The 25704-nt window shown below is 43.1% G+C and overlaps 1 protein-coding gene and 1 non-coding gene across 2 annotated transcripts in view; one reads left to right on the top strand and one right to left on the bottom strand.

The window, feature by feature from the left end:
• The window catches only part of AKT1 (AKT serine/threonine kinase 1), a 178895-nt gene that overhangs the window by 101491 nt on the left and 51700 nt on the right, over positions 1–25704 (bottom strand). The gene's annotated exons all lie outside the window — the stretch shown is intronic.
• LOC133378606 (5S ribosomal RNA) lies at positions 18458–18576 on the top strand. The gene has a single exon (XR_009761055.1). It is a non-coding gene; the product is annotated as a 5S ribosomal RNA (ribosomal RNA).

Raw genomic sequence — 25704 nt, 5'->3', positions numbered from 1 at the left:
ATTGTCCTTTCACAGTCGTAGCGGAGCTTCAGCCAAACCACCTGTGGCTACTGACTTACTTGTCAAACTCTCCCTCTGACAAGCCATCATTGCAGTTGTCAGGCTTGGAAGGCACCATGGGCAGCCACAAGAATTTTTCCAGGGGTGGGGTGGAGAACGTAAAACAGTGGAAGGAGGAAGCAGGCTAGTTTCTCACCAAAACGACTGGTAAGAATAGTGCCTGTACATTTTGCCTCGTATCTCAGCTTCTATAAGAGCTAGAAACTTACTTTAATAAAAATAAAAGCTGGGAATCTGGGGATTAGGATTCATCCTGGTAGGGTGACTCCCCATCTCACCCCGGCTCACAGACATCCATGGAAGAAACACTATCCAGGTGAACTAGTAACTACTCATCCAAAGTCATCCTTTTACCTTTTAGCCAGCGTTTTGTGGCCAGAAAGCAGCAGAACTGCCATTTCATTGTTTAAAAACACACATCTCATATATGCACTCCACCATCCATAAACATGGCACCTAAGGGAGCGACACAAGCAGCACAGACAGCCAAGGAACATCAATCTAAAGCATACAGTGGGGAAGCTGCGACCACAGGAAGGAAGGGACAGATAAGGGGCAAGGGGTGGAGGGGGGAGGAGAGAGAAAATGTAAACAAACACCATTACATGTACTTGAAAGTTTGGTATAATTTGGAATGATGATGACGATGATGATTAATTTCATTTGTTAGTTGCCTAATACCAAGCGGTCTCTAGGCGACACACAACAGTTTTAAAAACATACACAAACTTAAAACAAGAATTATACATAAGAACTAATAAAACCTAAACTCATCAATATATTAAAAGTCACACACAATAATCAATAAAACTTAAATCCCATCAAATAACAAAAGGAATAACTAGGACAGCACACATCAAGGGCCAAAGGCCTGAGTGAACAGTAAGAAGCCCTTTGCCTGGTGCCTAAAGACGGACAAAGAACGCACGAGGAGTGTCACCCTAGGGAGAACTTTCCATAGCTTGAGGGGGGCACCACTGAAAAGGCCGTAGCCATAAAAGTCATAGCCCAGCGGGTGGGGAAACTCCAGCCTGAGGGCCAAACTTGGCCCACCATGGTCCCATTTTGGGCCCTTGATGCCATGTACACACAAACCTGATGCAGGTGTGGAGCAGTTACTGCTACGGCCTCAAGGAACAATCGGGTGCTTAAAGTGAGCTCCTGATACCTCTTTTGCTGGAGCAACATGTGTTCCCATTTCCCAACAGCAGATGTGTGGTGAGGGCGCACCTTGTACTGGAAGATATTTTTTCTCCTATTTTAACAGCAGTTTCAATGGAAACTGCTTCCACCTCCTACAGGGCTTTTGGAGGTTCAAAGATCTGAAGAAGCGCTTTCCGTCATATGTCTGACACAGAGTTTATGATTAGGGGGAGAGACAGCTTCATGTACTGCCAGTGCAATGGATGGCAAAGAAGGCGCAAAAGAATATTTTCTCCATAGCGGCTTCCCATCTCAGGAACTGCCTTCTGGGACAGACCAATCAGTCCCCTTCCTTGGCCTTGGTTCAGGTGGAATTTGAAGGAATTTTTATTTGTTGAGGCCTTTGGTAGGGGATAGGTACATTTAGGCCCTGTTGTTTTTTTAAAGTGTCATTTAAAATTTTTCTATATAGGATTTGCTTTCAACAACTCTTATGTTGTCAGCCGCCCTGGGAACCCTTTAGGGAGAAAGGGTGGGGCATAAACTTAATAAACAAACGTTGATTATTTCCCACTAGGAATGGACAAGAAATTCAATTCAGTTTGCATAAAAATTGAATTGATCAAATTCACACTTTCTGAAACAATATGAGAGCCAAAACACAGCTATCCTTCTTTTAAAATTTTTGCACAAAACACGAAATTCACAAAAATGCATGTATCAGGGGGAAATGTGCCTAAAAATGAATATACGAGTGAAACATAACATACAAAAATGCATTATGTGATGAGAAATAGCTTGCGAAAATGTGTATGTTAGTCAAAACTGCCTACAAAAATGTGTTTAAGAGAAATTTGCACTAAAATGCTGGAGAATTTTCATGAGGATTTTTTTTTGCTGCAGAAATGTGGAGAACTAAATTTAAGATTGGAAAAATGAGAAACTGAGAGAGCTGAAATGGGCAGATCTTTCCATCCCCACTTCTCACATGTTCTTCCATATTTAGGAAACGGGGGGTGGATTGACAATTCTGTGTCAACTCTTACCATACAATCTGGAGTCACCTGGGGTCTTAAGAGGTATATTATACTGTTTTTAGGGCAAATAAAACTGAAGATGGATGTAAGGCCGTGTACATGGGTTGCTGATTTATTTTTGCAGTGTTCTGGTTTAGAAGGTCAAACAAACAACAACGGCTGCCATATTGCTTACAGCAATCAATTCTCACCAATGCAAGATATTCCCAGAGGAGTGCAAGAGAATTAAATCAGCATATAGAACTCCTGACGTTTCTCTTTGGCAGAGCTTACTCAGACTAGTCCTTAACCTACAGCTGCCTCTAGTGGGAAAAGATGCAAATGAAGAAGTCTCATTAAGTATTATGATTTTTATGACCTGCTCCCTTTTTTTCCCTTTTTCTTAAAAAACAGGGTATCTGTAGCTCTTAAAAACTGTTTCACTGTTTTAAAATGTGGGTTTAGGTGACAATGTTGCCATTAATACACTGCAATAGAAGGAATAGCAAAAGGCAACTACAAAGACATAAACGCACACACACACAGAATGCCCATATAACATTTGTTAGAGCTGATTTTGACACAACTCTACAAATTCATGCACGAAAAGTTTTTTTTCTTTTTTAAAAAAATCATTCCTTTCCTATTTAGTTTTTTTTTAACTGGGCATGCATGTCTTAATTTGTCTTGGCTTTTAAGATTACGTATTATTTTTCTGGCTGCTTTCATATGAAAATCGAATACACATTCCCATATACACATACATACACACACACTTATTGTGCAAGATTTTGTGTTAAATTTAGGTGCATGCCTTGAACATTTTACAGAACAGTGTCCAATAAATGTAGGCAACATAAATAAAATCCCTTCCCTCCCATTTTTGGGGGCAAGGGACACAGGCCCCCATATGCCCCCACACCCCGGGCACATCTGTACATGGGTTTTAGAAAAATGTAGACAATGCCTATAAAACATTTCTACTTCTGTACTTTTTTCCTTCTCTAGAGTGCCCCTGTTATTCCTGCAGTTCCACCTCTCATCACACCTTCTTTTTGCAAAAGATAATTAAACATATTTATCTTCAGCAGTCTCAACTGCATACATGAAGCACCATCCATGGAATATTGTAGAATATATGCACTCCGAAAAGTGGCCAGCCACTATTGAAATGGATCTCTATATTATGACTCTTATGGACCTAAGAAGAGCAGGGTGCAGTTGTCTAGGATCCCAGGAGTCTTAAGACTCTTTACTTTTTAGGGAACAGGGTCCCAATGTCTCCAGCCAATCAGAGTAAAAGGAGATGAGTCAGCCACTAAAAAGACTCTTCTAACACACTCCCCATTTGTGCTGACTGGCTCATAAGGACATCTATTATTGTGGAGGAAGGCATTTACAAGCATCTCTTTCTCAACCCAGCAACAAAAAAAGCAGGGGAGGGGGAAGATGTGTGGTTCTGTTCCAGCCCAAAGCAAGGAGTAGTAGGCGAGGAGGAGGTTAAGAGAGAAAAAATAAATTCAAGGTAGGGAGAGAAAGTGTGTGTGTGGCTTCAGCTTTTAATGATAATGATGATGATGATGACAGATAGACAGGCAGGCAGGCAGGTATAGAGGTATGTGTTACGCATTGGTAACGTGAAATGCAAATGAATATGCCTAAGAGTGTGGAGAGGGTGCAGCCAACACCAGAAGTTAGGCTCAGGAATTTCCATGCTTAAGTTTCCTCTTAAAACTCATAAGCTCTGTCCAAATGCAATTACTCCAAGTCTTTGTATGACACACAAGAAGGGAAACTTAGCAAAGGAAATTCCTTACCTTACAGCATCTTAGTACATTTGCCCATGTACGTGCAAAGAAAATAGATCTAGCTGAAAGGCAACAATATGGAGATCTGCATAGATCGTTGCAATGCATCACTAAGGGAAAGTGCTCCAAGCAAAGTAAGAGACTGAAAGCTCATTTTATTGTATAATCTGTGAAGAAGCGTGGCTGTTTGGGGCTATGCCTGTGCGGGGGCGTGGCATAAGTATCATGAAGGGACCGTGCACTTCCAAATCTGCCACTACACTACTGAAGAAAAGTCCTGCTGGATCAGGCAAACAGCCCATCTAATCCAGCATCCTGTTCTCACAGTCACCAATCAGATATATATCGTAAGCTGCCTTATACCAAATCAGATCACTGGTGTATCTAAGCTCAGTATGCTGACTGGCCATGGCTCTCCAGGGTTTCAGGCAGGGGACATTCCCAGCCTTACTTGAGAGATGTTGGGGACTGATGTTGGGGCCTTCTGCATGCAAAGCAAGTGCTCTACCAGTGAGCTATGGCCCTTCGTATTAGAGCTGCTGAAAGTGGGATGTCCAGGGAGGAAGGTGCAGAAGAGAAGAGAACAAAGTTGCCTATTTCATTTCATTAGTATTACCACAATTATGAATGAATGAATTATTTATTTCAGTACATGACCAGAGATTAACACAATTATAATAAGATGCCACCGGAGTTGTTCCAAAGCAGTTTCATTTTTAAAAAGAAGAGATATTTTAAAATATAAATGCAGAATACATTAAAACAATAATTTGACATGAACTGTATGGGGTATAGGGGTATAGGGATAGAAGGGAGGGAGAGGTCCCAATTTCAATCCCCAGCATCTCCAGATAAGGCTGGAGAGCTGTTGCCAGCCAGTGTGGACAACACTGAGTTGGATGGACCAATGGTCTGACTCAGAATAGAGCAACTTCCAATGTTCCTATTTTCATTTCATGCATTCCCCAGTTTCAACAAGGAGCTCAAAGTGGCTTATATAGTTCACCCCCTCCTCATTTTATCCTCACAACAACCGTGTGAGGTAGGTTCAGCTGAGAAGACAGTGACGGGCCCATGGTCACCCAGTGAGCTTCTTGGCTGAGTGGGAATTAGAACCCTGGTCTCCCAAGTTCTATCTAACCCTCGAACCATTACACCACGGTGGAGCTACCTACCAGCCAGGAGACATCTTATCTACAGATCCATCTTAATTTGATCCATTTTTCTGCATCCAGCTCTTGCTAACCACAGTTCTCTTCCCAGATCTAAATTTAAGCTGTACACTCTTTAAGGGAGGGGTATTTTTGGCCAACATTCCTATGTCCACTATTGAATTAATGCTCAACAGGCCGCTTTCTTTGACCCCACTTTTACCAAAAACAGTAACATCTTGCTCTACGGTAGTTTTAGCCATGCTGGTGTTCATGCAGAAGATGAAAATGGCTAAAAACCTGCCCTTTGCTAGGACTGAAATGACAAGAGGCAAATCTGGAGCTATGTGCCCAATGCTGGGAGCTTTGCACTGATAAGGGCGGGGGCTGGGAAGAGGGAAAAGAGACAAGAAATCTGCCGCTATGCGGCTCAGTTCTTCAGACACTAAAAAATTCTCTTCTTATCACTCCTGAACATTTTTCTCCCCATCCCCTGGCTGCAGCTGCTCACGGTTTTGCTTTGCAGGGGTCAAGCTGACAGAGGCCACCCTGAAGAATTTTGCTGGTGCCAGCGACTTCAAGGAGGGGGGAGGGAAATAAAGCTTCTATAGATTGAGTATCTAAGTCAAAGCTGCTGCTGCTGCTGCTGCTGCTGCTGCTGCTACTGCTGCTTCTCCAGCTGCGATCAGCTGCATCAGAATTCCTGCTTTTGCTGCTGAAAAAGGAACACGGAACAACTGCAAAGAGAGCCCCAACCCCACCCTTTCAGACAAAGGGCTATTCCTGCCGCTTTCCTTCTACAAATGCTGCTGCGGTCACCACTGGGGGAGGGTAAAAGCTGGAAATATGTAGTCAGAACTCCTAGCCACCCACAAGGCATTAGCAGTCCAACTCTTTAGATCAGGGGTGGGGAAATCTTTTTCTCCCATATGGCCAACCTCCTAGGCAATGGAGGCTGGTGCCCATTGGGATTGGTAGGGCAGAAGGCAGGGAGGCCAACAGTAGGTGGGGCCAGAGCAAATAGCTGAAGGAGCTACAGCCAATGAAAGGCAGAGCCCAACTAATTCTAATTCTGATGAGTTCTACAAAGACAACCCTGAGACTGAGGAGGAGGGCGTTGACAGCCAGTGCCATCCTTTGGACTGGACGCAACTAGGAAGGCAGGCAGGTGGGGGCCTTGCTGAGGATAGACCGAGGTTGGTGGATCAGTGCCCCACTAGCCCTAACATACCAGCCTCCATGGCTTCTGGGGACATTGTAGAGTCAGAAAAGGTTTAGAAGAGGGCTACCAAAATGATCAAGGGGATGGAGCAGCTCCTCCAGGAGGAAAGATTACAACATTTGGGGCTTTTTAGTTTAGAGAAGAGGCGAGTCAGAGGCGACATGATATGGTCTGGAGGAAGTGGGTAGATAAAGGTTTCCCTCACTCACAACACTAGGACTCGGGGATATCCAATGAAGCTGAACACTAGAAGATTCAGGCCCAACAAAAGAAAGTAGAGAACTCTGCTAGGCTATCTCCCACAAGAGGCAGTGATAGCCATCAACCAGGATAGCATTAAAAGAAGATTAGTCATATACATTAAGGATAATGCTATCAATAGCTAGTAGGCATGATGGCTATGCTCTGCCTCCACGGTCACAGGCAGTATGCTTCTGAATTCCAGTTGCTAGAAACTGCAGGATCAGAGTGCTGTTGTGCTCGACTCCTGCTTGAGGGCTTTCCATAGGCATCCGGTTGGCCACTGTGAGAACAGGATGCTGGACTACACAGCCAATGTGGAAAAGTGGTTAGAGTGCTGGACTATGACCTGGGAGGCCAGGGTCCAAATCCCCACCCAGGAAATTCATGGGGTGACCTTGGGCCAAGTCACTGCCTCGCAGCCTTAACCTTTTATTTATTTTTATTTATTTTTTATTTGATTTATATCCCGCCTTTCTCCCAGCAGGAGCACAAGGCGGCAAACAAAAGCGCTAAAAACACATCAAAATATCATAAAAACAGATCTTAAAATACATTAAAACAAAACAATGTTAAAAACATTTTTTTAAAAAGCTTTAAACACCTCTTTAAAAAAGGGTTAAAAAACATAATTGTTTAAGAAAAAACATTAAAAGCAATTCCAACACAGATGCAGACTGGGATAGGTCTCAGCCTTCCCCACAGGGTTATTATGAGGATAAAATGGAGCGGGGCAGAAACATGTACCCCACCTTGAGCTCCTCTGAGGAGAGGCGGGATATAAATGCAACAATACTTTTTTTTAAAAAAAAATGGATGGGCCACTCTTATGTTCTTAAGCTCCATGAGCAAGTGCAGTCAGCATAGCCTGCGTTTTAGAGGAACCCAAATCATTGCAGTTTGCCCACACAAGTGGATGTGAAAGGGCCAGCCTTCAATTTTCTCCTGCCAAAATCTTACATGTGTGACAATAAAATAATTTTTTTAAAAAGAGAGAAAGTTGTGTTCCATTTACATGAAGGTTTGGCAATGAAAGGAACAGCCAAAAAGGAAAAGGAGGTTACATTGTGACAAATGTTCTTGATTGCTTGTGTAAAAAACAAAAGGCACACAAATAAGCATAAAAAATCAAAACTGAACAGCCTTTGCTCCAATTCCCTCCTTTTCCTTATCGGAAGTTTAATACACATTATCACGGAGCTACCAGTGTTAAGCAAATTGCTGGATAAACACTTACGCTAAACCCAGCGGAATGGCTGCATGCCAACTGTAACGCCAAACTTCCACAGTTGTGAAATGAGCTGTTTTTACACACCAAAGTAACCACGCAGCAGGCCTGTGGAGTCTGAAGACAGCTGACGGAGATGACTGTGGCTGTCCCCCTGTTGAACAGACATCCATCCAAATACCAACATCTGCTGTGCCACAATTTACTTTTTACACAACATTTAGCAAAACAGCGCCTCTCGACTGCAGCATCGTTAAAAGGGAAGGCACAACAAATAAATCGCTAAGACGTGGGGTCCCATCAGACAATCACAAAATTAAGGAGTAGTTTTTCTTGCGTGAGCTGAGCTTTAGTTTCAGATTTATCTGACTTCTGAAGTTGTAAGCAGAGAGTATCTGTTTTATTATTTTAAAAAAGGTTTTGGGTGGGGGCAAGGGGAAGAGCAGGGAAGGAAAGAAGAAACTGAACATCCACGCCAGATTTTTATCCAGTATGACAAACATAATCCATCATTACAGTGAAAATTACAGTTTGGAAGAGAGTGGGGTTGACGCAATAGGCAGAAAAAGCAGATGTCGATGAGGCATGCAGGCCAGCCCCAGCATTCTCTCTGCAGCACAAAAGTATGAAAAAGATTACATTATGCCTTGAAGCATTTTTTATTTGGGGGGGGGGGGGGTGAGCAGAGAGCAGCATTTTAATGCCCACCCTTCTTCGAAGCCAGGAGTGGAGAATATTTGGCCCTCCAGATGTTGCTGAACTACAACTCCCATCAGCCCAAGCAAGCATGGCCAATGGCCACAGACAATGGAAGTTGCAGGTCAGCAACATCTGGAGAGGCAAAGGTTCCCCACACCTGTTCTAAGCAAGAGTGTAGTTGCAAATTCAGACGTGCAGGGTCCCTTCATGATAGTCACGTCATGCTCGTCACAGCCACACCCCATTTCCCACTTTTCTCATCTCCCTTGCTCTCCATGTCATCTCTAAGTCCACACTCCACTACAAAAGATGTCACTACAAACCAATCAGCATAAGTGTTAGCTACTGAGAACAGTCTTCTCAGTGGCTGACTCCTCTCTTCTCAATGGCTAACATGCTCCCTTTTCATGCTGACTGGCTCATACATAGGGACCTGGCTGGGACCCTGCTCCCAAAAAGGTAACGGGTCTACGACCCCCCCCCCCAACCCTGGACAACTACACCCTTGGTTCTAAGCAATCCAGATGTTCACTTTTGTTAGTGCAGTAAGAAATTAATATCCTTAAAGTGATTGTTTAAAGGCCCCCAACATACAAAGCGAACTGCACACAGCTTCTACATGCTCTCCATGACACTTCTGACTCTTGTGCACACGGGGCATGCACCCTTAACTTCAGTGCAAGCAGCCAGCCCACATGAGCATTTTATTTTTTGCACACAGGGACCGGCAATCTCCACAGAAACACGTCAGGCAATCCCCAGAGCAAGAACTTTCAGTACTTGAAGAGGAAAAGATGTGTATGTGTGTCCCTGTTCTCCTCATCTTCACCCACCCTCACACAAAACCCCAGACTTTGTGTGGCGTGGTCCACAAAAACTTGTGGTGCTCACAAATGCATTGGAGGGGATATTGAGATTCTACTTTCAGATTGAAACCACACATGCTGGTAATCTTTTGGTTGCTGTCTAGGCTTATTGGAGCTTCATCTTTACAAACATCTCAAACCACTGGGACATGTAAAAATAAGGAAACTTGAAAATACACTGGGTTTTTTTGTGGGGGGGGAGTCTGAGCCAGTTCCAAAGGTAGACAAGGCAAATTGTTTCCTTCTCATCAAACCTGGAACACGGCAAAACAAATTGAGGATGCCTCTGAATAAGTGCATCCTGTCTTTCCATATCTAGAATCCATTTCTTCGCATCTCTCAATTTTTCTTTTATATTTATCTTTATCATTTTTCATTTATAACCAAATATCAGACTTCACGGCTTGCAGCAAGTTCCATCTGAACCAGCAAACTATGGTTTGCGCCTGGGTTAGAGAGGAAGCTGCGGGTTCAGGTGTAGTAGCAGATTATGGCTTGCTGCCAACCAGGAAACAATGGTTCATTATCCATGTGAGTCCACCACTTGTCCCATAGTACGCCCTAAGAAAAAGCTAAACCACATTATTAGGAAAAACTGAAGGACTTGAGAAAAGAAAAAAATGAAAGCTGGTAATCTTACAAAAGGATCAGATTAAAAAAATAAAAGCACAACGTGAGATTTCAGATAATCATATTTTGGCTTGATAAACCAAAAGATCAATGAGCCTTTTGGGCACGCATGCTTATTACACTATGCAACTATGGTTAACAGTTTCAGCTCAAGCCAGGTCATTAAGCCAATTTCGAGCCATGTCTTCATATCCTAGCTTGTTCTGAAATTGTTAACCACAGATTCTTGGTTCATGTGAAAACAAGGAAACAATAGTTGAATGGAAGATTTCCTGGTTTGCTAGGTTACATGGACAATGGGCTCCATGTGCAACCAAAAGGCTCGTCCATATCTTGGTTTAATCAGCCTTAATGTGTGCCTGTTCTGAGCCCAAAACCTATTTTTCCAGAGCAGGGAATCTTGGGATGTCATTGTGTGCTGGGCTACTTGTATTGATTTACCTGATGCTGCACTGTAATTATGAAACACAAATTCCTGGTTTTAATGTATTTTGCTGTTTTACTGTTTGGAGAGTCCTTGCTTTCCTCAAAGAACCATGGGAATTGTAGTTTGTTAAAGGTGCTAGGAATTGTAGCTCTGTGAGTGGGTAACTACAGCTCCCAGGATGCTTTGAGGGAAGCCACATGCTTTAAATGTGTTTTACATGTGTTTCAAATATATGGTGTGGAACTGCCCACAGTTTCCAGTATTGTTCCATGGTTGCAGAAGCAGGTTTAAGTTGGCACATTGTGGAAGAATCAAGACAAATACTTGCTGGAGTTTGAAAAAGCAAATGGGAGCAACTGTCCATGAGTCCCTCTACTGCGAATTCTCCTGACTTGCCTGCATACCTTGGGGATGCAACCCACCACCGCGGACGTGACAAACTTGTCAGGAGGGTTGTCAAGTCTGGCAAATTCCTGGTTTTAATGTATTTTGCTGTTTTATTCTTTGTTCTGAGATTCCTTGTAATTGTTTTATCATGTACTGTAAACCACCCTGTGATCCTTCAATGAAGCATGGTCTATAATGAAATTAAGTACTAAAGAGAGGGGCTTTTGAGTACATGTAAAGCGTCACTCCCTCACCTCTGAACAACTTCAGCCTGTTCCCACACCTTGCATTTAAGGAACAAGGCATCTGAGGTGTTGGCATGTAGTACGTATACAGAAGTCAAGTCCCACTGAGTTCAACTGAAATTTAGCTCCCAAGTATGTTCGGGATTACAAGTTAGGGGATTTAGCAATTTTTGTTTTCATCCATTCCAGATAAGAACATAAGAATATAAGAAGAGCCTGCTGGATCAGGGCAGTGGCCCATCTAGTCCAGCATCCTGTTCTCACAGTGGCCAACCAGGTGCCTGGGGGAAGCCCGCAAGCAGGACCTGAGTGCAAGAACACTCTCCCCTCCTGAAGCTTCCGGCAACTGGTTTTCAGAAGCATGCTGCCTCTGACTAGGGTGGCAGAGCACAGCCATCATGGCTAGTAGCCATTGATAGCCCTGTCCTCCATGAATTTGTCTAATCTTCTTTTAAAGCCGTCCAAGCTGGTGGCCATTACTGCATCTTGTGGGAGCAAATTCCATAGTTTAACTATGCGCTCAGTAAAGAAGTACTTCCTTTTGTCTGTCCTGAATCTTCCAACATTCAGCTTCTTTGAATGTCCACGAGTTCTAGTATTATGAGAGAGGGAGAAGAACTTTTCTCTATCCACTTTCTCAATGCCATGCATAATTTTATACACTTCTATCATGTCTCCTCTGACCCGCCTTTTCTCTAAACTAAAAAGCCCCAAATGCTGCAACCTTTCCTCATAAGGGAGTCGCTCCATCCCCTTGATCATTCTGGTTGCCCTCTTCTGAACCTTTTCCAACTCTATAATATCCTTTTTGAGATGAGGCGACCAGAACTGTACACAGTATTCCAAATGCGGCCGCACCATAGATTTATACAACGGCATTATGATATCGGCTGTTTTATTTTCAATACCTTTCCTAATTATCCCTAGCATGGAATTTGCCTTTTTCACAGCTGCCGCACACTGGGTCGACATTTTCATCGTGCTGTCCACTACAACCCCGAGGTCTCTCTCCTGGTCGGTCACCGCCAGTTCAGACCCCATGAGCGTATATGTGAAATTAAGATTTTTTGCTCCAATATGCATAATTTTACACTTGTTTATATTGAATTGCATTTGCCATTTTTCTGCCCATTCACTCAGTTTGGAGAGGTCTTTTTGGAGCTCTTCGCAATCCCTTTTTGTTTTAACAACCCTGAACAATTTAGTGTCATCAGCAAACTTGGCCACTTCACTGCTCACTCCTAATTCTAGGTCATTAATGAACAAGTTGAAAAGTACAGGTCCCAATACCGATCCTTGAGGGACTCCACTTTCTACAGCCCTCCATTGGGAGAACTGTCCATTTATTCCTACTCTCTGCTTTCTGCTTCTTAACCAATTCCTTATCCACAAGAGGACCTCTCCTCTTATTCCATGACTGCTAAGCTTCCTCAGAAGCCTTTGGTGAGGTACCTTGTCAAACGCTTTTTGAAAGTCTAAGTACACTATGTCCACTGGATCACCTCTATCTATATGCTTGTTGACACTCTCAAAGAATTCTAATAGGTTACTGAGACAGGACTTTCCCTTGCAGAAGCCATGCTGGCTCTGCTTCAGCAAGGCTTGTTCTTCTATGTGCTTAGTTAATCTAGCTTTAATAATACTTTCTACCAGTTTTCCAGGGACAGAAGTTAAGCTAACTGGCCTGTAATTTCCGGGATCCCCTCTGGATCTCTTTTTGAAGATTGGCGTTACATTTGCCACTTTCCAGTCCTCAGGCACGGAGGAGGACCCAAGGGACAAGTTACATATTTTAGTTAGCAGATCAGCAATTTCACATATGAGTTCTTTGAGAACTCTCGGGTGGATGCCATCCGGGCCCGGTGATTTGTCAGTTTTTATATTGTCCATTAAGCTTCCTCTCTCGTTACCACTATTTGTCTCAGTTCCTCAGAATCCCTTCCTGCAAATGTTAGTTCAGGTTCAGGGATCTGCCCTATATCTTCCACTGTGAAGACAGATGCAAAGAATTCATTTAGCTTCTCTGCAATCTCCTTATCGTTCTTTAGGACACCTTTGACTCCCTTATCATCCAAGGGTCCAATCGCCTCCCTAGATGGTCTCCTGCTTTGAATGTATTTATAGAATTTGTTGTTGTTGGTTTTTATGTTCTTAGCAATGTGCTCCTCAAATTCTTTTTTAGCATCCCTTATTGTCTTCTTGCATTTCTTTTGCCAGAGTTTGTGTTCTTTTTAATTTTCTTCATTCGGACAAGACTTCCATTTTTTGAAGGAAGACTTTTTGCCTCTAACAGCTTCCTTGACTTTGCTCGTTAACCATGCTGGCATCTTCTTGGCCCTGGCGGTACCTTATCTGATCTGCGGTATGCACTCCAGTTGAGCTTCTAATATAGTGTTTTTAAACAACTTCCAAGCATTTTCGAGTGATGTGACCCTCTGGACTTTGTTTTTCAGCTTTCTTTTTACCAATCCCCTCATTTTTGTGAAGTTTCCTCTTTTGAAGTCAAATGTGACCGTGTTGGAGTTTCTTGGCAATTGGCCAGTTACATGTATGTTTAATTTAATAGCACTGTGGTCACTGCTCCCAATCGGTTCAACAACACTTACATCTCGCACCAGGTCCCGGTCCCCACTGAGGATTAAGTCCAGGGTTGCCGTCCCTCTGGTCGGTTCCATGACCAACTGGTCTAGGGAATAGTCATTTAGAATATCTAGAAACTTTGCTTCTTTGTCATGACTGGAACACATATGCGGCCAGTCTATGTCCGGGTAGTTGAAGTCACCCATTACTACCACATTTCCTAGTTTGGATGCTTCCTCAATTTCATATCTCATCTCAAGGTCTCCCTGAGCATTTTGATCAGGGGGACGATAGATCGTTCCCAGTATTAAGTCCCTCCTGGGGCATGGTATCACCACCCACAACGATTCTGTGGAGGAGTCTGCCTCTTTTGGGGTTTCGAGCTTGCTGGATTCAATGCCTTCTTTCACGTAGAGAGCGACTCCGCCACCAATACGTCCTTCCCTGTCCTTCCGATATAGTTTATATCCAGGGATAACCGTATCCCACTGGTTTTCTCCATTCCACCAGGTCTCCGTTATGCTCACTATATCAATGCTCTCCTCTAAGACCAAGCACTCCAGTTCTCCCATCTTGGTTCGCAGGCTCCTAGCATTAGCGTACAGGCACTTGTAAGCAGTGTCTCTCTTCAAGTGTCTTTGGCACTTGTGGTTAGGCCTGTGGTAATTTTGCTCTTCTGAATTTATATCCTGTGCCCCTGCTCTCACAATGCCTACTTCTAGGCCTACCCCTTTTAAAATTTCATAATTTCTTTGGTTTTTATCCCAGGGGGGAGGTTTCTTCCGAACCGGACCTTTCTCAGCTCCTGTCGGGTTTCCCCCCTCAGTCAGTTTAAAAGCTGCTCTGCCACATTTTTAATTTTAAGTGCCAGCAGTCTGGTTGCATTCTGGTTCAAGTGGAGCCCGTCCCTTTTGTACAGGCCCGGCTTGTCCCAAAATGTTCCCCAGTGCCTAACAAATCCAAACCCTTCCACCCTTCCACCACCACACCAATTTCTTTCTTCCACCACCACACCAATCTCCTTCCTGCCACCAACCCAAAGACAACCCTCTGAAACAAAGTTTCAGCCTTCTTATTGGTGAAAGCACTCAAAACTGCGCTAATAGACTAACAAATCAACCCTTTATGTCACAATAAAAACGAAGTCGTAATGCAAGGGCGGTAAACCTCAAGTCTGGGGGGGCACTGTGGCACTCCAGTCCTCCTATCTGGCCTCAGAACTCTCCCCCAGGCCACACCCCTCTTCCCCAGGCCACACCCCCTCCTCCCCAGGCCACACCTCCTCACTCCTCACTCACTGCCCCTGCCTTACACTCTCCCTGAGTGTCTGTGCCTGGCTGGAATGAGTCCTTGAACTCTGACAATGCCTCTTGCTTGTCTGGAAGGACAGAGAGGGATGCACAAGTGTGTACAGAAACTAACCGACTATACCAAAAGTCCTTTCTTGCTTCTTTTCTGTCTTTCCCTATTTTTATTCACTGAAATACCCATAGAACGCACTTTCATAAAAATACAGCAAGACAGTATGCAGCGTACAAAATTACAATAAGATAAATTTGCAGCTTCCATACTCTTCTTCCTGACTTTGAATCTGGCATGGGAAGATAAAGAAGCCAACTTAGACAGGGTCAGGCTATTTGTTTGTCTGACACAGTACTGGCTCCTCTGAGACAGGCAGAGGCACTCCCAGTCCTTCCCCTATGATCTGCCACATGATCCTTTCAGCTGAAGGTGCCAGGCACTGAACCCAGGGCTTGCTGCATGCAAAGCTTGTGCTCTACCACAGAGCTATGGGACCTTCACCTGTTGCTCCATGCTCTGTCAGGGAGATCTGCTTCCCATCCCCACGTCTTGCTTCTTTTCTCTCCTCCAAAATATACACCGTGCAAGCTGCTTGCCAAATTGGGGGGGGGCAGAGACACAGACTAGGAAAGCCACTGACACATGAGTGCTCTGCATGTGCCAATCATCTGGATGGGAATCAATACCCATGTGTGACAACATAAGAAGAGCCAAAGGCCTATCTAATCCAGCATCCTGCTCACAGAGAGCAACCAGATGCCTATGGGAAGCCCACAAGCAGGACTTGAGTGCATAAGCACTCTTCCCACTTCTGAATACCAGTTGCTGGGAATCGCAAGTATACTGGCTCCAACAATGGAGGGGGAACATAGCCATTGTGGCTAGCCTTACCCTCCATTAATTTCTCCAATCTTCTTAAAGCCATTCTAGTTCACACTGCTAGTGTAAAAACATTTCACTTCCGGCTACTAGCTCCAAACTGCAAATAGAAAACGTCCCACCAACAACAGATGAATTGTTTCAGTGTTACATCTGGAGAAATTGCCTGACCAGCAAGCCTCAGATGCAGGATCCATGTGACTATGGTTGGGAAAAAAAAGTGATGATTTAACATATAAACCAGACTGGACAACATGTCCGGATGTAAGCACACACTGTCAAGAATTAGTGACCTGCAAGTGTAAGGAAAGATGTGCCAGATGTTGTATTAACTGTGGACTCTGCTGTATGCTTCTGTGAGTCTGTGAAGGCCATTGCTCCAGAAATTATGATCACTGAACTGTCAGAAAATATTGTGTTCATACAAATGCCCATGCAAAATGGTGCATATCTCGCTCATTAATTGAGAAGTGTGATACTGCTATAAAAAGCAACAGAACTTAGCAACGATAAAAGTTTAATACTTTATTTGTGTATCTGTAATAGTATGTATTTTTTTAAAAAATGACAATTACCTATATTTTATGATGTCATGCAAATAAACTAAAAAGTATAATACGTACAGCATAATTAATTCCAGCACTTGTTTTAGAAAATTCAATTACCCTTCCAGTGATAGTTTGCACATTAAAATCGATCAAGTAGTTCTTGAGATATTTATCTCAAAGCTAGCGCAGCAGCCATTTTGACGACATCATCACAGCTAGACGTAATCTTTTCCGGGCGTGTCTCCTGGCTGGTTTTCAAAGTACAATATATACACAACTATCACCTGCAGTTCGGAGCTAGTAGCCGGAAGAGAAATGTCTTTTACACTATTTGTTGCTAAAAGTGTGCCCTATTCATGTTAGTGGCCGTTGCTGCATCTTGTGGGAATGAATTCCATATGGGTTGTGTGAAGAACTTTCTTTTGTCTGTCCTGAATCTTCCAACGTTCAGCTTCACTGTATACATGCACACATACAAATACATTCCACCAAAGGGACAAAAGTGTCTTTTTTAAAAAAATGCCAACAGGACAGGAGGGCAAAGTCCACCTCTTTCAAAACAGCACCAGACTGCATCTCACGGTGGGAGACAGCGTCATGGGATGGAGGGGGGGGTAGGTTTCCTGCCAAAACAATGCAAACCCCTCCCCCAGCGACTCCTCCACTGCAAAGTCTCCCCTAGCCAGACATCAGCTACAAAAGAGATGGGCTTATTTTGTTTCAGTGGAACAGGAAGCAAGAAAGCCCAGCCTCACTGGCAACTAAAAGCTATGGAATTCCCTGGGGGGGGGGAGTGGAGAGTGCCTGGCACCCTCATTATGTAAGTTTTCCTCAGATGCTGAAGATGCACCTCTTTACCCTGGCCTTTGACACCTAACTGCTGAGGCAAGAGAATACTAAATTATCCTCTTCACTGTAATTGATTTTAATACTGTTTTTAATACTGTATTTTTAAATTGCTGTAACCCGCCACAGGATCACATGGTAAAGGACAGGTAAGAAATCTAGTTGTTATTAATGTTAATACTACATGAAGATGATGGCTACTATGTCTGGCAAAAACGTGCATGCCCGTTGATATATAACTACTTTAACAAAATTAGTTAAGAAGAACACACAGGTCCATACCATACATTTAAAGCACAACCAAAGCACACTTAAAGCGCATGACTTCCCCCCCCCCCAAAAAAATCACAGGAACTGTCGTTTGTAAAGGGTGCTGGGAATTTGTAGTTCTGTAAGGGGAGCGCACAGCTCGCCGGATTCTTTAGGGGAAATCATGTGCTTTAAATGTAGTGCGGATCTGAGGTTCCGGCTCTGCTAGGCTTCCAAAGATCTGTCTTAAAAGTGTCTTACGTGGCTTCCAAATGACCAGAAAAACCTCACTCAGCCAACTATTTCCATGCTCTGCAAGGCACTTCAACTTTATCTGGATGTGGTTTTATCCAAGACTGCTTGGCCACACTCTTGCTTAAAACCAGCAAGCTTTTTTTTGGGGGGGGGGAGGGGAGGTTGTAATAAATATCCATTGTAGGAACAAATGCTTAAACTAGCACTGGCCAAATATTAATATAAGCAGTCACTAATTCTGCTCTGCAGCCCTACAGCTTTTATTCCAACACAGAAATCAGACAGGAAACGTTGGTGGAAAGTAGCTGTGTACTTTGAAAGCCATGCGCAGACACCCCAGCGCAAATGTGCATTTCTAATTCACCACATCCTGCTGGAGGCCATTTTGCTCCTGAAATGGAACATGGAAAAATGAAGACTTTTAGGACCACCAAGAGTCCTTCCAGGGTCACACCCTGTCTAGCTGGGCTACGGAACAAGCCTCTCGCCAGGTTGAGGTATGCTGCGTAAGAAAGTTGTCTGTGCAGAACCCTGGCTTTGGTGGGTGGCAGCGGTGTTTGGGGAAAAAACACTGAAGTCCATGTGGCAGCTCCAATGTATGAAATGATTTTGTCACACGAAGCAGCACAAAGCAGAATTCTGCCCTTTTAAAAAGGGGGAGGAGCACTCAGCAGGTGCTTATGGCCATACTACCCTGAACACATCTGATCTCGTCTGATCTCGGAAGCTAAGCAGGGTCAGGCCTGGTTAGTACTTGGATGGGAGACGGCTTGGGAATACCGGGTGCCATAGGCTCAGAGGAAGGCAATGGAAAACCACCTCTGAATACCTCTTACCATGGCAACCCTATGAATATATCCAAAAAAAGATTCATAGGGTTGCCATAAGTCGTAATCGACTTGAATGCATATAACAACAAACTCAGCAGGTGGGCTACAAGAGGGTCTCAAACTTGAAAAATTAAGCCAGGTTGTTGGAAGTATCCACCACTTTATGCCCCTTGGAACACTGAGGAGCACATCATCGATTTATAAGAATTAAGAAGAGCCCTGCTGGATCAGACCAACAGCCCATCTAGTCCAGCATCCTTTTCTCACGCGGCCCACCAGATGCCTGCAAGCAGGACCTGAGTGAAACAGCATTCTCTCCACTTGAGATGCCCAGAAACTGTCTTTGACAATGGGATATTGCTCTGATAGTTGAGGCAGAACAGAACCATAGTGGCTGGTAGCCAATGATAGCCTGATTCTATTCCACACGCTCCTAGCCAATCTACAAGCAGTGATATAGTTCCAAAGGAAGGAATAAGAACATACCGTGATGCTCTGATACAGCCCCTGCTACAGCTGACAGGCATGGTGGAAACTCAAAATTGCCATCGCTGCCCAGAAAGCACAATCCCATTCCTGATTTACTAATCCGAGGGGGCAGGGAATGCGACAGGCAGCAATATTAACTGGGTTCTCACACAGTAGGGAAGATACCAGTCCATTGTTTAACAACTGATTGAGGGAGACTCCAGACAGTTGCACTTTTGCACACGACTCACACATTCCGGTAGATGCCAATATATGCCCTTTGTGCAATATGTACCTTCATAACTAGGGATGGAAGAAAAATTCAGTTGAATTCGAATTTTAATACAAACCTGCCTAATTAACACTTTTCTAAACAATATGAGAACTGACAAAGTCATCCTCCAAAATTTGCATGTCTCCACATTTTGTGATGCAATGTTCCAGCCAGAGATAATCTCCACACACATCTTGTGAAAACAAATCAGGACGATTGATCAATATATGCTGTAGGTGGTAGCAACCTGAGACTGAAGGGCCATAGCTCAGTGGCAGAGTCCCAGGTTCAGTCCCCAATGGCATCTCCAGGTAGGGCTGGGAATGTCTCCTGTCTGAAACTGTGGAGCGCCACTGCCATTCAATGCTAATAAGCTAAATGGGCCAAGGGTCTGACTGAATATAAGGCAGCTTCCTACGTTCCTATCTTTTTGAACGCAAGAAGCGCATCTCCAATTTTAATCTGGGAAGATAAGGCATTTGCGCCTCCGTTATCAAAAAAGAACAGCTTACAAGCTCACTTGAGTTGTCCAACTTTTGCCTATTCCAAGCGGTTAATATTTATTTATTTATTACATTTTATACTTCGCCTTTCTTTTCATGATAGAAACCCAAGGCGGCTTACACATGGTTCCCAGGCGGTCTCCCATCCAGGCACTGACCAGACCTGGTGCTGGCCTCATGTGCCTTTAGTCCATAGCCTGGGACCTATAAATAAATAAAGAATGCAATGCTCATGCCAATCTGTGGAATGACAAGGCTAATGCAACAGCCCAGGTAAAAGAAACGGGAGAGATACAAAGGAAGAATGCAGGCAAGCATCATTATACGTTGGCAGGATCAGGGAAGGAGAAATAAGTACTGTATGTCACAAGTGCTGTTTGGGCCAGGGGTGTGGAATCTCAGGCTCAGGGCCATATGTGGCCCTCCAGGCCTCTCTATCTGGTCCTTGAGACTCTCCCAGGCACATCCTTAAAGACATTCCTGAGGCCACAACAGAATGCGGCTACTAGACTGGTAAGTGGGGCAACCTGATGAGACCATGTGTCACTGGTCCTGAAAGCACTCAACTGGCTGCCCGTGAGATAGATACCAGGGCCAACCTGAGGTGTCATTATCTCAGATAAGGTAATAAAGAAATATTTATTTATTTATTTATTAAATTTCTATTCCACCCTTCCTCCCAAAATACTGTTCTGGCAACCCTGAGATCACTCACTGAGAAAATGTTTTTAACTATATTTAGAATGCTTTTTAAAAATGTTTTATTATTGATGTGTTACTGCCCTAAACTCCTTCTAGAGGAAGAGCAGGATATAAATTGAATAATTATTATTTATTATTATCAAAATTTCCCCCCGGCTACATCCTTCACCAGCCCTGCTCTGAGTCCTCTTGAAGTGCTTTTGCCTGGCTGAGATGTGTCTCTGAACTGTGATAATACCTCTTTTTTGCCTGGATGGACATGATCTGTGTATCGGCTTGGATGTACACACCCCTAGATTTTGCCTGACTAGGATGTGGCCTATTGTACAAATGCAAGAGTCTTTTGCCTCTGATCACAACCATCCCTGGCAGTTTGCCCGTGAGGGAATTCCGGCCAAAGGTCTAAATAGGTTGGCGATCCCTGGTTTAGACAACTGTTGCATGTACAGTGAGGGCATGTAGGAGGGAGCAGGATCAAGGCAGAAAGACCTGCCCTTGACATCTATGTGCATGGCTACGAAGGACAGAGCCTTCTTTGCAATGGCTCCCTATCAGCAGAATACTTTCCCCAGGCACATTCATCAGGTGCTGACTCGCTTACCATTTAGACACCAACTGGAAACATTTGCTGAGCCAAAGTTTTTGACAGTTTTGAATACACTAGGGGTTTTCATTGACAATCTTGCAGAGTTTCTTTTTTATTAGCCATGATTTAGTTTTTCTTGGTAACGAAGTGGATTTGGGCTACTATCACAATCATTATATTGTTTTATATAAACAAACTGATTTGAGAACCAACTGGCCAAAAAGGCAGGAGATAAATGTTTTAAAATTAAAATAAATAAAACAGGAAAAGAATCAAGTGGTAAAAGTAGGGAAGTAAGAAGGCATTGGTTTTCTGTTCCATCCTCTATTTCTTGCATGCAGCACTGTTTCTGTTCCATTAGTTAGTCTTCCACCAAAAGCTGCATTATTTGTCTCGATGTCCGCTCTGGCGAAATTACATAGTAATCAATTACACATTGTTTGTGGACTGAAAGCAACAACAGTGGATACCGATCATATTCGCTGGATTGATTTCTGTTCTGGTCATGGGACAAATAAGCAAACATCAGCAATTTCTGCTCCCATTGTTTGATTGTTGTCAGAATTCTCTAGCATCCCCAATCAAAAGCAACAACCTTCTACACTCCTTACAGATGTTCAACACAGAAGCAGATGCCAGAGGGAGCAAGTGGTCTCCTCTTGCCCAAGAGTACCCAGGGAAATCTACAGATGAGGGTTGTTTTTGTTTAAGCACATATCTCCACCCAATATTCACAGGCGCACGCTTGCTCTGTTGCTTCAATGACAGCAGCCAACTCCTTTTCTGAATGATGCAGGAAGTCCAAAGGATTGTTCTGCAGGGCAAAGACCATCAACAGCATGTTTACGGTCAAACTAGCAGAGTCATGTGAATGGCTGGCTTGATTTTAGACATGAATGTTTGTATTGTCCATTTTTAGTGGGTATTTTTATTTCAAAAAGGGAAATAAGCTATTCTACTCGTGTGTGCTTTTCATGCTGGAAAAAGTTGTAACAGAGGAAGGAACTGTTCCATCAGCCAGAAAACCTACAAAATTCTTACCATAACTTTGGCACAGTGCACTTTTCTTGTGTCACAAAAGCCCATTATACTGTGGGGTTACTTCATTCTCTCCCCCCAATAAAATGAACACTTTCCCCTTCCTTCCCCCCAATCCCTCCAATAATTAGTTTAACATTTGTGAAGTTGAATGGGCAGAATTACAGTTTGAGATTCATAGACTAAAGGTCAAGGAATTCCTAATCACTTTGAACGAGTTCAGATCTCCAGGGCCTGATGAACTGCATCCTAGAGTATTGAAGAAACTAGCTGAAAAACTCTCAGAACCACTGTCTATTATCTTTGCAATATCGCGGAGGATGGGTGGAGGGGCTAATGTTGTCCCTATCTTCAAAAAAGGGCAAAACGGAGGAACCAGGAAACTACAGATCAGTCAGCCTGACATTGATTCCTGGGCAAATTCTGGAGCAGATTATAAAGCGGTCAGTCTGTAAGCACCTGGAACACAATGCAGTGATTACTAGAAGCCAACATGGATTTATCAAGAACAAATCCTGCCAGACTAATCTTATCTCATTTTTTGATTGGATAACCTCCCTGGTAGACTGTGGGAATGCTGTGAACATAATATATCTCAACTTAAGCAAAGCTTTTGACAAAGTGCTCCATGATATTCAGATTAGCATGCTAGCTAAATGTGGACTGGATGGAACAACTATTAGGTGGATCCACAGTTGGCTACAGAATTGTACTCAAAGAGGTGCTTATCAATGGTTCCTTCTCAAACTGGAGGGAGGTAATGAGCAGGTTACCGCAAGACTTGGTCTTGAGCCCAGTGCTCTTCAACATTTTTATTAATTACTTGGATGAGGCGGCACAGGAAACACTTATCAAGTTTGAGGATGATACAAAATTGAGAGGGGCAGCTAATACTCTGGAGGACAGAAACAAAATTCAAAATGATCTTGATAAGCTGGAGCATTGGGCTGAAAACAACAGGGATAAGTGCAAAGTTCTACACTTAGGGGGAAAAAAGCAAATGCACAGTTGTAGATGGAAGATAATTGGCTTAACAATACGACATGTGAGAAGGATCTTGGGATTGTTGTTTGTCACAAGTTGAATATGAGCCAACAATGCAATGTGGCTGCAAAAAAGGCAAATGCTATTTTAGGGTGCATTAATGGAAGTATAGTTTCCAAATCACGTGAAGTTCTAGTTCCCCTCTGTTTGGGACTGGTTAGGCCTCATCTTGAATACAGCGTCCAGTTGGAGACATTGCACTTTAAAAGCGATGCAGACAAACTGGAACAGGTTCAGAGGAAGGAAACAAGGATGATCAGGGACTGGGAATATAGCCCTATGAGGCGAGACTGAAAGAACTGGGTGTGTTTAGCCTGGAGAAGAGAAGACTGAGGGGAGATATGAGAGCACTCTTCAAGTACATGAAAGGCTGTCACACAAAGGTGGGCCAGGATCTCTTCTCAATCGTCCCAGAGCACAGAACATGGAATAATGGGCTCAAATTACAGGAAGCCAGATTTCGACTGAACATCAGGAAACACTTCCTAATTGTTAGAACAAAACAACAATGGAACCAATGACCTTGGGAGGTGGTGGGCTCTCCAACACTGGAGGCATTCAAGAGGCAGCTGGACAGGCACCTGTCGCGTATGCTTTAAGTTGGATTCCTGCATTGAGCAGGGGGTTGGACTTGATAGCCTTATAGGCTCCTTCCAGACATTGGTAGAAGTGGAATCTTTATCCTTCTTGCAGATAAAACAATATACTTCCTTCATTCCATGACTTTGGAAAATATGAAAGAGTATGACAGCAATTACCCAGCTAAATCATAGGTACTGATTATGACAATTTGGCAGAGTTCAGCATTAAATTCATCCAGTCCAGGTGCCTTATTTGATATTATTGTTTTTGACCACTGTCTGAGCTTTGTCTAACGAAAATTCTGCATTTAGCATTTCCTTATCCACTTCAGTTAATATTAGAATATTTAAATTTTGTACAAATCCATTCATTCACTCTATATCTCAATTATTTGACAGGCATTATATCTCCTTGCTTCATAACAAACTCATTAACTATGTTATTTGTTGATCTACTTATTTTTTGTTCTTGATCCAAATAAGATTGCCAAAATGGTATTTCTTTTGTAATCCTGTTAATTTATGCATGCCTTGTTTCCCTTTTCAAAGTCAATCTGTTTTGAGAACAGGATTTTTCAGCCTCAAAAGATATCTAAACCTATCATCAACCTATTACATTCTAATTCCCCTGCAAATTTTTGTGCTGCTTGGTGAATTTTTTCTACGCCATTTATTTTCTGCAGTAATTCATTCTTAAACCTTCACCTGCTATTATAAAATGCAGCTTTCTTAAAGATTTAAGTCCCATAATATATACCTTCGCAGCACTCTACAGGCCCTGTAAGTTCAGGGGTAATATTCCATATAAAGCACATGAAACAGTTTAAGTTAAGAATTATATTGCTTCTTTATTCTTCAGTAAAAATGAATTTAACTTCTAGTATGCTCTCTTTTGGCAGTTTTGCCTATTCCTAAAGTCCAATCAACATGGGCATGATCAGATATAAGATGCTGTCTGACTCACGTATCTTTGTATGTGCAATAACATCACAGAAATAAGTCAGGGGTAGCCTGTGATGTGGGCTTTCCAGAAAAAACTGATTTGCAAACAAAGCGTCCAGAAAATTTTCCAATGCTAGTTAGAGTGATTTGCATCAGAAAGGTTTCAGTTTGCACTGGAAACTTTTCTGATGCCCTACAGGGCAATCTAATCTGGCATGTTTATTTTACTTGTATTTAGTAAACAAAGCTAAAAACTTTGAAATGGCAAAGCTAGTTTTCTGCTTTAGAAAATGCTCCATCCCACACAGGATGGAATAGCCTAGTCTGGAATAGCTCTTATGTGGAACAGAACAGAAGACAAACGTTTATCTCCTTATAGATAAAACGCTCTGTAGAGCTGTCAAAGCTGCCACTAGGGCTGCATTCAGACAGCCATTTATTCTGTTTTCCCCAACACTTCCTTACCTGATAATTTTTGCACTTTATTTGACCTTTCATATGACGTGAAAGCCACTTCAGGAAATCTAGTGGAATATAGGGGAAGTTTAGCGCTCATCTCTATGTTAATTGCCAGCATACACTTGTTTTCTGCTGTTTTCCTCGGGGAATCATGGTAGAGCAGAAATGTGCAGGTGCTGAAAGGGTGGGGGAGGAGCAACATGTCCAATGACCTTCATTGTTGTGTCACACCACACCCATTGGTGTGAATGAAATTTAGCGTGATGTGTCACTATATGTGGACAAAAAGCCACAGTTCCATAATGCAACAGGAACTGCAGTGCAACAGGAATGTTAGAAACCAGGACAGAAGCACTACCATTATAATCAGTAAAACAAATGCAATAAACGGTAACCCCATGACTGAATGCAGCCTAACTCACATGAGGATAACACAAGATGGGTATGGTGTCATCTCACCCCCCCCCCCCCGCACAGACCCTCAGGATAAGAATAG

This window comes from Rhineura floridana, chromosome 2 (assembly GCF_030035675.1).
Source record: "Rhineura floridana isolate rRhiFlo1 chromosome 2, rRhiFlo1.hap2, whole genome shotgun sequence".
NCBI lineage: Eukaryota > Metazoa > Chordata > Lepidosauria > Squamata > Rhineuridae > Rhineura > Rhineura floridana.
The sequence above is the reverse complement of the archived record's forward strand: the minus strand, read 5'-3'. Positions and strand labels throughout refer to the sequence as shown.